The sequence below is a fragment of the Zeus faber genome (genome assembly GCF_960531495.2).
Source record: "Zeus faber genome assembly, chromosome: 15".
NCBI lineage: Eukaryota > Metazoa > Chordata > Actinopteri > Zeiformes > Zeidae > Zeus > Zeus faber.
Genome location: NC_137194.1, coordinates 8,671,527 through 8,684,208, shown reverse-complemented (window position 1 = coordinate 8,684,208; position 12,682 = coordinate 8,671,527). Strand labels below are relative to the sequence as shown.

The following is a 12,682-nucleotide window of genomic DNA, read 5'->3' as shown; positions in this document are numbered from 1 at the left end:
GCCCTGCTTTGTCAATTGGCAAATAAAAAGGCAGGTCTGTCTCCTTAAGCTGAGGGCGGTTGAGAGCCTCCTCGCCCAAAGATGTCGGCCTGCAGAGTGCCAGCGTGTATTCAGAGGATTTCAGCGCCCTGATCAATAATGCATCAGACACGGAGAGAAGCGGGATTGCTCATCACCTTACGCAGGTCACATTCTGACAAAAAAGCAGTGTGTCCTCAAAACCAAATGCCACGTGACAAACTTGATTGAAATCGATATAGAAAATTAAAACGGCACAGGCACATGTAAAAAAATAAAAATAAATAATGCATCTATGTCTGCCCTTGACAGCCTGCACAAGGTCAAGGTGCACAAGCAAAGCAGCAGCTTCCATGTTGGGTACTAGAGAAGGAGGAAGAGCACAAGAGGGGGGCTAAATAAAGTCAACCTTTGAACCCCCTCCATCAGGAAACTGGAGCCAGGGAACGAAGAAACCCTGGAGGATTTAGGTTACCACCGCCCTTATTACCCCTTTCCTGGAACAATCCACAGGGGCTATTAATGACGGGGGCTGTCTATTAAGCTCTGTTCTGGTGACGGCAGGGCAGTTCAGGAGTAAAAACAGAATGATGAAGAGATGGGCTCTCGGTGCCAGGTTATGGCAATGGACCAGTGGGCCTGGAATGACCAAGGAGAACTGACCAAACATTGAGATTTGTTTTTTTACTCAAACCTTAAGTATCGTTTGATAGCAAGCACTGATCCCATTCATTACTTTTACTGAACAGAATAAACATGTGCTGCATCCCAATTGGTATAGTACACATTACAGTACATACTAAATGTACTATAATCCAGCATACTTTAACATATTAGTAAAATAGCTATGGCTTCTTAGGCATATTATATTCATATTGGTCATATAGCCATGCCACGTCCTTTCAGCACATTGAGATATGATGATGAGACTACATAGAAACTTTTACCTGCGTCTTGCCCATACAATGAATTATGGGATACGCTTGATAGCATAGTGTGCAGTGTATGCATGCTACAATATTTCACCGGATGTAGTATGTCACCCTGATACTTTTGGCATATTCGAACGTACTAGGGTTTCAGACGCATTAACCACTAATTTGGCGTACTAAATAATACTATGTTCGTGTGCCATTTTGGGGTCAGCATTTGTGAATTTGGATTATCGAGTATGATGATTGACATATCTGTTTTCCCCCATTAATGACTTATTGCATGCATCTTTCTGTCATTTAACAAATACATATATCATTTAATAAACTCAGAATACTTTCCAATCACCTTTGATGTGGCAGCATCAGTATCAGTCCATCCCTAAGTTAAAGCTATAAACTGGAAACCAGTCGTAGAGCGAGAACACGTTTCTTTTTAGGCTGCAGAGAAGGACACGTTTTCCTCTGTCCACTTGGCAGTGATTCATGCTCACGACGCAGCAAGAACATGTCTGCCCACTCTGCTTTCAGGAGACATAACTGCCTCTAACCCATCTGGTCTCGTCTCTGTGCGTCATCAGGATAGGTTTCACGTTTCTATTTAAATGTATTACGGACAAGAACACAGGAGGAATGTTTGAAAAGGAAGAATTGCAAGAATCTCTCCGGTCATGATTTTCAATTTTGTTAACCAAAGGGAATACAGCAAAAAGATCAAACTCTTCTTTTGTGACCCTCAACTGTTAAATCGATGTACTTAAATGCGGAGGGCTGACGCAAAATAAGCTGCACCACATGAGGCTGACAGATCAGACGGTTGCCTGTGAGAGAGCTTCCAAATAGCGCAGAATGACTCACTACATCTAAATTATCAGTCACTTGACGTACCAAGTGTGTACCTCTGATCTGAAGACTGACTTTTAGTAAGGAGCGCCGATACATAGATTTGAAAACTGACAATCAGAAATCCCTAATCCCTTCATTTCGGAAGTATTCTATGTAAAATCATATGCTGAATTAAAATGGTAGACACATGTTTCTACCTAATAGACGTCATCACTCTGCCCCTGTTAACCATAGCAACAGGTATGGGAACAGATTCTGGTTGCTATAACAACCTCTGCATGCAAAGAAGGGAGGGATGCAGCACGTTATGTTCCTTTTTTTCCCACCTCACCTCAGACATCCCCCGCTTGCTTTTCTGCAGTAATTATTTGAAAGGCAACTTAAATCCAGGTTTATCGACAATTATAACACTATTATTTTCAAAGCGCATACATATGTGATCGGAATCCCTTAAAACCCGACAAAAAAGGCAACAGACACACTGTGGAAAGTAATGGGATTTGTAACTAAGACATTAAGCTACTTAACTTGATATATACTACATAGGCAACATAAGAAACCAGCCAAAATCTTATAATGCCAGCTAAATGGAAAATTACAACCAAAAAAAAAACAACACATTTTTATAGTGAAAGTTTACCATTGTTTTTTTCCCCTTTTGTAATTCAGGCTAATGATCCATACTTTCCTCATGATAAATGAGAGAGGGACCTTAACTCCTGAAAAGAACTGGATGGCAAACGCAAAGTTGTGTTCATCAGTGTGAGACATGTCTCTCACATGTGGGAAAGCGACATCAGAACCCAGGTCGCAGCCAACAACAATAAACTTCTGTTTGGTGTTTTTGCTCTTTGGGATGCCAGGTTATGAGGAGCATGTCAAATACTTCTCTGTAGAGCTGAAGCTCTGCATTGAAGATTCCTTTGCAACAGCCTAGAGGAAGGATAAAAGGGTTCGTTTTCACTCTGTAGGAGAGCTCAATTTCAAAGATGGGTCGACGCCACTTAACTAACCACATCCTGCCGTATAATGACAACATATCACAGCTGGATGTAGCTACTAGCAGACATTTTGTGCACAAACCTTCAACATGGGGCTTATAATCAGAAAGGGAATGCAAAAACACCCCCAGTAATTAGGTTATTAGTTGGTCTCGGATTACCAGATGGATACTAAAAATCTATTACACTGAGACGAAGAGACAAGCGGGGCTTCAAAATGGCTGAATACGTCTGCAACTCTTCCTCTCTTGACCCTCTGAGGACCTGTAGTAGCTGTTCGCTTTGGCCAATCAATACCCCACTAGTGAGGGCACCATCTTGTGTATTCAGAAAGAGAAAGAGGTGATAAGTTAACTATAAATGCATATTTAGGAGGAAAAACACCTGATGTAAAAATTCATTGAAATAATACCAATCAAGAATTTGCAATTACCATATGCATAGGGTTTCTGTTAGGCTCAAGAATCTTTAATGGCAACCCGAGGGGGCCTGTGTACAGACAGGCATCAGTGTGATGTAACAGTTCACTCAGGATGTGGGGCATTTCTGTTAATTCTCGTTCTCTACACGCTGAAAACTGAACGCCAACGGCACACCTGCGCCGCAGTTTATTAAGCATAAACAGTTGCTGACACAAGCCTATGGTTCCAGCGAGGGTCGGTTAAGTGTGACATTAATACCGCGCCTCCTTCTTAAAGAGGAAACCGAAGGAGTGGAAGGGGGCACATTCTGGGAGGGCTGTTGACATGTTCTGCGAGAGATGTTTAATCTGTTTGACTGGCTTGGTGTGAAGGTTAGGTCTTCGGGGCTGAGTTCTCACTGGGTGCATCTCAAAGCTCGCAGCTAAAAGTATCGGCCAAAACCCAAACCCTGCTGCGCACGCTTACAAACAGCTGAAACCGCTGCATCCGTAACACACGACACACCAGCAGTTTAACACCAAAACAGAGACTGTGCCATGTGGTACCCGACTGTGCTGATACAGAACACAGTTGCACCAATTCTCCGAAATTACTTGCGACATTCGATACAAGGGGGAAAAAAAACAACAACAAAAAAAAAAAAGAAACAATGGTTTGAAAACAGATTGCGAGCACAACAGCCCCTTTGTTGAGGGCTCCTGCCAAAAAGGTTGGGTTTCTACAGGCAAGGCGTTTGGATAAAGATATGTCATCTCATGTTGAATTCCATGTTTTTATGTTCTAAATTATTGTCTTGCTAGGGGCGTCTACTCACAAACCTTCAGACAGGAACACATTTTAATCCTATTAAAAAAAGTTAACAAAAAAACCCCCAACATTCTATTTCAGTAGTTTAGTCATTACCACAGAGTAATTACTTAAACTCTGAGGGGGAAGCATTGAATTTCTACTGACAAATCCCTGACTTTCTGCTGAGAAGGCTGGTCACGGCGTTTTCCTATCTTTCTACTTCGAGAGAGGATAGAAAGAAAAAACAGAAACAGAACGGACAGGAAGACACCAGAACAATGCACCGAATGCAGGCTACTGCAGTCCACAACGGATACTGCAAAATACATTAGGTAATCTGTTATGACAAGCCGTATGAGGCCAGTCCTCTTTGTCACAGACAATGACCCTTTTGGCTCGTCATCCAACCTACTCATTATGATCAATTTGCAAACTTTTAGAAAAGGAGTGTCTTTATGGACGTACGTTTCTTTGGTGACTGCAGTTTGCAAACAAAAAATAATTAAAAAAAAAAAAAAAAATGGAAACAAAAATAAATCAGTGATGGCACAGTTTTTGTCTAAATAGCAGAGGTGGTGCCATCCTATTGGAGGAGTTTCCACCCCCCCCCCCCCATCAGAGACCCCCTAAATCAAACACAATTCAACTATTTAGGTGCAATAACCACCCCACCCCCATGTATTTATTATTGGTTCTCGCAGACATTTTAAGAGAATAAGATCATAAATGTCCAAACATCTAAAATACATTGCATGGTGTGCTTTTGTTGTATGGGTTGAGTCCGAAGGGGTCATCTGTCTGGCAAGAAAGGAGAAGGGAAGGGCGCTGGCCTGGCCCATACACCAGCTGTTCCAGCTCTCAGTACTGTCTATTTATACAGCAGCAGATGGGAGCTGGTGCCTCGCATGTCGATAGTCTGTCAGCGGCAGGAAGGAATGGGCCAATTCCAGCCGCTCAACCTTTCCGCGACACTCCCGGCCACGTCAAGCAGTACCCCAAGCACACAGACATAATGCTAGCTCGCAAATGCACCGAGTGCCCTCTGATATTAGCAGCTTACGCAGACTTGCTGAGGCTGGGATGACATAGGCTATAGAGAGGCTTCTAGAAGCCAACACAGAGAGGAAAACATGCTAAGCCAGCAGGCCCCCCATTCATAAGCTACACAAACACAGGGCTACAACAAAGAGAGGGGGATATAAGGCTGCCCCTCAGGTGTTGACATGCAGGGTTAAACCCACATTCTGCACACAATTAGCAACGGCAATACAGTTTGTATTTATTCTGTCTATACAAAACAAAGCTGGTAGCGCTATATGCCATGGGAGCATATAATGCATTTACACTGGGGTTTAACGTGAGCCAATGACAGGAGCCGGTTAGAGTTGCTCCATATTCACTTCTCATGACTGTGGAAAATAAATAAATAAATAAATAAAATAAAAAAAAAACACTCCTTTTCCTGGAACAACTTGATTATTTTGTTCTCCTGCAGGTGCTGCCTCAAAAGGTCAAGGGTCATCCAAAAGAACATCCTGGTTACTGAGGGGTGACGGAAAACTTAGACAGATAACCTGTTAAAGAACCAATTCTTAGCCACCCAATGTATCAATAACAATTAAGAAACATTTGATCGCTCAAAGAACAACAGAAACAGTCTTTAGTCTGTAACGGTTCTTCAGACACATTGGCACAGCCTTCAAGATTCAAGAGGTTTATTCGTCACATACATAAACATACTTTCATACATATATGCAGTGAAATGTAATGCAATGCACCCGGTGATTACACACAATATGTCAGAGGAAATTTCTTTCTACTAGCCCAACTAACTGATTCCTAAAGACAAACTAACTGATTCCTAAAACGTAATACAGTAAGTCAAATACTTGTAGAATAAAATAAAAAATATATAGAATAAAATAAAATGGAATAAATAAAGGGAATAGGCTTACGTATATGGGATAGAGCGCCGGCGCAGGCGACCGCAAGGGGCGGCGCCACTATCGCCATCGAGCCTTTTCAAGAACCAGCAACAGAAGAATTTAAGAAACAGGGTTACAATTGGCTGATTTCAAAATGGCCCAGTTTCATTTGGTTTCAGGGGGAAAGGAATTTTTCATTTTTTGTACATGCAGCCTAGGTCTGCCCAATTAATCGTATAGTAATTGCCATGTCGATCTTGGTCTACACAATTAATCGATCGTGGCCGGGGGCGATTTCTCAATTTGTCCGCTTTCAGGGCTGCCTCAGAGTCTGATTCACAAAAGATATTGCACTAATGATATGAGAGCGCAAACACACCCATAAAGTTGTGCAGCTGGGTGCAATTTGCCCTCGTCTTTCGTCTGGTCGCAATTATCCATGAGTGTCAAAGTAAATACTCTGTGGATCCGTGCACCAGCAGGAGCCCGCTGCAGGCTCCGTGGAGCACGCATACACACACAGGAAGTGGCCACGCTCAGCGGAGATGCGTATTGGCGTGTCCATTTACGCATACGCCACCAACCTGAACTTGCCTGTTTCACTAATTAGCAGTCTTGAATAAATACAAAACGTAAAATAATTGTTGCGCTGCAGTTATTTTAATTTAAAAGAGTTTAACGAAAATGCCAAATTGTAAGGAACTCTTTGCGTTTCCTCTGCTACAATGGACAAATTTAGGAATATCAGGCTGAAATCACAGGACTTACCTGTTGTGGGGAAACAAGTCAGCAGTATGAATTTGACAGATGTGTAGGCTTCCTTTCTTATTCAACACAGGGGGAACATTATCTGACAGTAACAGTATCTGACAGTAACATTCTCAGCTGTCAGGATGTTTCTTTCCCTGCTATAATTACTTGTTAGGACAGAAGACCATCAGATATAACTTTTTTTCGTGTACGCATGCTTCCTTCGGGGGCGGGGCTAGGGGGAAACCGATCTCGACAGGGAAACAGAGTTCGATACACTGCCGCCCGGGGAGGTGTAGGCTGTTTTTTTGTTTTTTTTTCGCCTTGCAAAAGACCTGCAGGTGTAATGTAACTGACCTTCTTGTTTGGGATAAATAATTTTTACTTGGTGCCATTCTTTTATTTATTAAAATGTAATTTATATATAGCCTTAGACTGAAGAAGAAGACTGAATTCATGTGACGAAAGTCCTATTTTGATTTGTACATTTTAGTTTATTTATAGGTTTATGAAATACATTATTGTGAAAGACAGTTTTCTATTGATTTATTAAGTGCAATAAATTAATTGTGGATGAATGGATGAACAATCGTGATCACAATATTGAGCAAAATAATTGTGATTATTTTGCAGCCCTGTAAACTGAAAATGTGAATGGTGTGAAAAAAAAGTTGATGAGAAGTGAGGCTGTGAAAAAATATTACCGATAGTCTTCCAAAAATTGTATTATAATCATGAAATTAAGCCAAGTTATACTGTGTATGTATGTGACAAATAATGTCTTAAACTTGAAACTGTATGTCAAAATATGACCTAAAATTGATCAAAACATGAGTTCTGAAATACTTCTGATATCATATTTCACAACTCCTTACAGTTCAATGTTAATCACTCATATACATAGTCATATACAGTCTGAATATTGCGTAGAATTCCCTGCGATTATCATGATAAATTATTCTATATCACACTGCCCTAACTGGACATAAGTCCATATAAGGTAGAAATTGCAATTTTTTATTCTAAACTGCCATAAACTGTCAGTGGTTTGATATTATCGACAAAATGTACTTATTGTAAGTTGCTTTGGACAAGAGCGTCTGCTAAGTGATATAATGTAGTTTTAAGGAGCAGCTTTAATTGAATTATTCATTTTTAAATATTTCAAAACAAAAACTGTCCCTGCAGAACAAACAGACCCACACTGTAAGAAGTGGTACAACCCGAGCCGAACGGTCGAGAGTGGGCAGCAGTGGAAGGTGGACATTGTGGAGGAGGGTGGTATGTAGCCCCCAACATTCACTTCTCACAAAAGACTCCCGTTTTACAGTGCATCGACCTGGATTTCCTCGACTGGCCCCCGCACAAAAAAAACACAGCCTCTCTTTAAGTGCCGACTGCTTTTATGTAATCATCACATATAAATCACCACACTGTAAAATCTCAGTGGAATACCATTTTGTTTTCATGAATGTGCTGAAAATTAAAAAAAATAAAATAAAAAAATAAAAAATAAAAAACACCCCAGATGCTAAAAATTGTCAGTTTCATGAAGATGAAAAAAATAAAGATAAACGTTTGACCGACTGCTGGACTGACTGACGAATTATATCCAGCATCTTCGGCAGTAGAAGGATATGACGAATCAATCTGCGTGTGTGTGTGTGTGTGTGTGTACATCACTGATCTGAATTAGCTGCAGGGTATTAGCACAGCTGAGCAGCATGAGACAGCTCTATTTCCGAGTAGCAGAGGTTTCAGAGAACTCACCAGAAGGAGGAACCAGCTCTTCCAACTTATTAATTGAGGATTTGCAAATGAAACACTGTGCCACTCCCCTTCCCATCCACTGTCTTTCGACTTGCTTCATTAATAATAGAAAGTGATGGCGGTGCCCACCATTAGGCAGCCCGTGCCTGGACAACAAAGCTCCGAAACCAGCCTCTGAATTGAGCCCTGAATTCGGCATGTGGGAGGAAATTGTGGACGAGAACCCAACAACACCGTCTGAGAGGAGAACTGTGTCCGTCTGGGTAAAAAAATCCAATAAACACTATTGCCCTTTTCAAACGTGGGAAAGGGCAGCCATTTTCACATGACTTCGGCGATGGCCCGAGGAGCAGCAGAGAAGAAGAGGCTTGAGCTTGGAGCGCAATGACCTCAACACAAATGCACCATTACCAGCCTTTCCGAACTTGCCAGCATCACAGAGGCAAGTGGAGGTAATAAAGATGTGGGCTGCTCTGACTGTGGCCTGACTTAAGGCGACAAGAAAGAAAAATCTATGGACAGTGGGCTATGACAGTGATATGAAAGGAACAGATGTTTCCATTTTACCATGCATATGGGACAGCAGAATGTGTAATTTTGCCTGTATAGGGTCATTTCTATGGGTTGGGCTGGGAGGTAGTCTGGACCACTGGACTCTAGGGCTTCCCCCTGAAAGTCAAATCATTAGTCGGAAACCTCTCGGTCGACTTACATTCTTCAAGTCGAGCAGCCATTTCTTTTTGTCAGTCAGCATGCATTACAAGAACAGGAGCTTACAAAAATGCACAGGGATAACATCTCAATGAGGAATTATAAATAAAGGAAATCATAAATATATCTTTATATGTGTGAATGCGAACACAGCTCTCCATGCACCCCGATCATTACATTTCACGGCATATACGTATGAAAGTATGTATATGTATGTGACAAATAAAAATCTTGAGTCTTGAATCATCGTGCCCCGTTCATCCAAATAAAACAACAAAAGAAAACCGTTTTTAGTTGTTTTATTTGGAGGAACTGAGACGGGGCACGAGCAGGGATGGGTATCGTTGAGATTTTAACAATACCACTACTCTTAACGATCCGGTACTTTTATCGCACGCACGCACGCGCACACGCACACACACACACACACACACACACACACACACACACACCTTTATTTTCTGTGCATCAGTGCGCATGTGAGAGCCAGGCAGAGGGAGCCAGCCCCCCCTCCCTCCCACATACCTCCATATCTCCGGCTTCTTAGAGGAACATCTTCATCTTATTGCAAGTTAGAAATGGGTTATATAGCCTTAATAAATAGAAAATCTATTTTCTTAATTTCTACAGTACCGTTAACAGTACCAGTAACGTTGGAGCTTATCAATACTACAGTCTTTAACCAGCGCTCCCGAATAGTTGAATATTCGCATTGAACAGCCAAATCCGATTTGAATGACAAAATTCTGAGTCGTGTACAGCCCTACTGGGCTCTTTATCGCGGCAAAAATTATGAACTTAATGGATCTATTTAGTCTGGCGGCCAACAGCCAATCTAAGTGCAACCTTCCAATACGCATTCATCTCGTCCGCCTGAAGCACAAACTAAACACTCAACCAAGTACATAAATCAACAACGTCGACATCAGCAGCCTCCGACATGACAACGCAAATACAAGGGTGTTGCTTTTCTCGAGTATTTATTTAAGCTGCTCGCAGGTCCACAGCTCACTGAAATGCCATGGTTCCTGGCCAGGCGGCTGTATGCGTGTGCTGCTGCATCATGCTCGCCTGCACGTGAGCAGTGCTCCTACATGACTTTGACTGTCTGTCCTGCTGCTGCATCTCCCCTCCCGTGCCCTCTCCTCTCGCATCCCTCTTATTCTGCAGTCAGGAGCATGCGCACTGATAGACACACACACAAATTTAATTACAGCGAGAAGCAGATAGTGAGCTCATAATCTCATACGGATTCATGACATTTTTAAGGGAAGCTGACATGGGAGGATATACTTTGACAAAGCAGGAATGCTGGTGGTCATTTTTCATCCCAAAATCTCAAGTTTTTTGCAGAACCAAACATTGCAGAGCCGCCGGGTCAGAAGCAAGGGCATGATTATGAAAAGAAAGTTTCAACATTACAGTAATAGCAAAACTAGCAAAGATAGCGCAAAAAAGAGTAGGAGTTAACAAACGGCGTTTGTTGCGAGACAACAATCTGGAACCTTCCACTCAAAGGACAGTTTAAACAACTAGGCAAGTCTGCTAACATGACGGCCACCTAAAGATGACCATGTTAAGTCACGAGTGCGAACCGGTTTTCTCTGAATGATGTCATGGAGAAGAGGCTTACCGTCGCACAGGGATCAATGTGAGGGTTTATTCATGTGCGGTAATTCAACCGTGATTAAATCCAAACGTTCTCCAGAATTTATTTTAAGAGCAACATCTTGGGTGTTGCAAAAAATAAAAATCTGTAACCAATTGCTAGGTACTATGATGTCAACATGAAAGATATGCCGACCCCCGCCCGTTAAACTGGTGATGTCATGACTGTGTCAACTGACACTGGTCCAAGTTTAATGTTTTCATATCCAGTTGTCTGTATGCTTGTATTCTGTCAGTGCAATGCTCTTGTTTCATGTCCTCAAAACATTTTCAAATGTCAGTGTTTCAACAAAGAGTAAAATGGAAGTCATGAGACTATGACATGGCAACCTGGTGAACAGAGATCACAAGACAGCCCTCCGGGCAAAATACGCAGATCGGGACCAATATCCAAGTACAAAAAGAGTTTTAAGCAAAAAATAAAGAAAAAAAGAAAAAAGTAGTAAGTTTAACAATGTCCACTCTTGCAACAAAACCAAATTAGCAAGGTCATTTGGTGTGAATTCAAGACTGGTGTTTAGAAAGAACATGACACACAAAAACAGCAGTGGAGAAATGAGACCTTTCCAATTAAGTAGTTGACAAATCTGAGGCACAACACACACACACACACACACACACACACACACACACACACACACACACACACACACACACACACACACACACACACACACACACACACACACACACACACACACACACACACACACACACACACACACACACACACACACACACACACATTAAATAAGTGGCAAGTTATAACAGCTTTGGTTTGTGCCTGCATGTGTGAGTGTATGTGCACGACTACAAGGGTCGGAAGGATTATGGTAGCGACCTAAAGGAAGCCCGGGTGGATTACTGTTCCCAATCAGGTCAATTGGTCCTGTCTGCAAGACGTTCAACGTGTGGCCAGTCTCCCACGCAGCCACCAACAAACTGAATGTGTCCCCCTCTCTTGTCAGTGACCACCCAATCACTGACCTACACATCCATTTGTGTAGAGTTGAGTTTTCACTGGCATTTCCGTTTGCTTCGGCCTGCTTAGAATGATACCCGACAGCCGCTTTTAGCCGACGCGTCGCGGCAGGGTTTTTTGTAAGGTCAACTTCCACTCAGCCGAACCAGATAGGACACGCCAGAACTGAATTGGAAAATTGAGTTTTAGCCGATCACAACCTTTTTTTTTTTTTAAGTTGTATCAATTTGTTTACTCTTCATGAGTAAGTCTTGCGTGACATACAGGAAGTGCACAGACATGGCTCAATAGAAAAAAAGGATCTGGGGCTACACCTGTATCATGAGCAAATGTTTTTTTTAAATGTATCCATGGAAATTCATCTGAGTCCTCGAAAATATAACTACATGTCTCCAATAATGGAAGAGATGCATCTACTTGAAAAGTGTTGTAAACGGGGATCCACTTAAACACAGATTTGTTACCCCTCATTTAACCTGATGGTGCAACATACAGTAACAGAATAGCTGCAGCTCTCTTTGCGTTGCTCTGCCGTACTAGGCGATGCATACAGTAGATGAGTGACGGGTCATTGGCTCGGGGGTTACAACACATAGGTTACATAACCAGCCACAGACCAATGTGGTGAACAAATCAGGTTCCTAATGAAAGTAGGTATTCGACGTCCTGCCATTTTTCCACATTCAAAGTACCAGAACCGCAGCCCATTGAGTCACCTCTTGTTTCATTACATTCGCTCGCGCTTACTCAGGACTTGGGACACATCTCCTGAATCCTGGATAATCAATTTACCTCCTCTGTACCCGCTGTCTGCCCCTGACGGCACTCCGTGCATGTTGAAAAGCATACTGCTTTCACACCAAAATTA

General features: G+C 42.1%; 1 protein-coding gene across 2 annotated transcripts in view; it reads right to left on the bottom strand.

The window, feature by feature from the left end:
• kif1b (kinesin family member 1B) overlaps positions 1–12,682 on the bottom strand; it is a 69,146-nt gene that overhangs the window by 52,223 nt on the left and 4,241 nt on the right. The gene's annotated exons all lie outside the window — the stretch shown is intronic.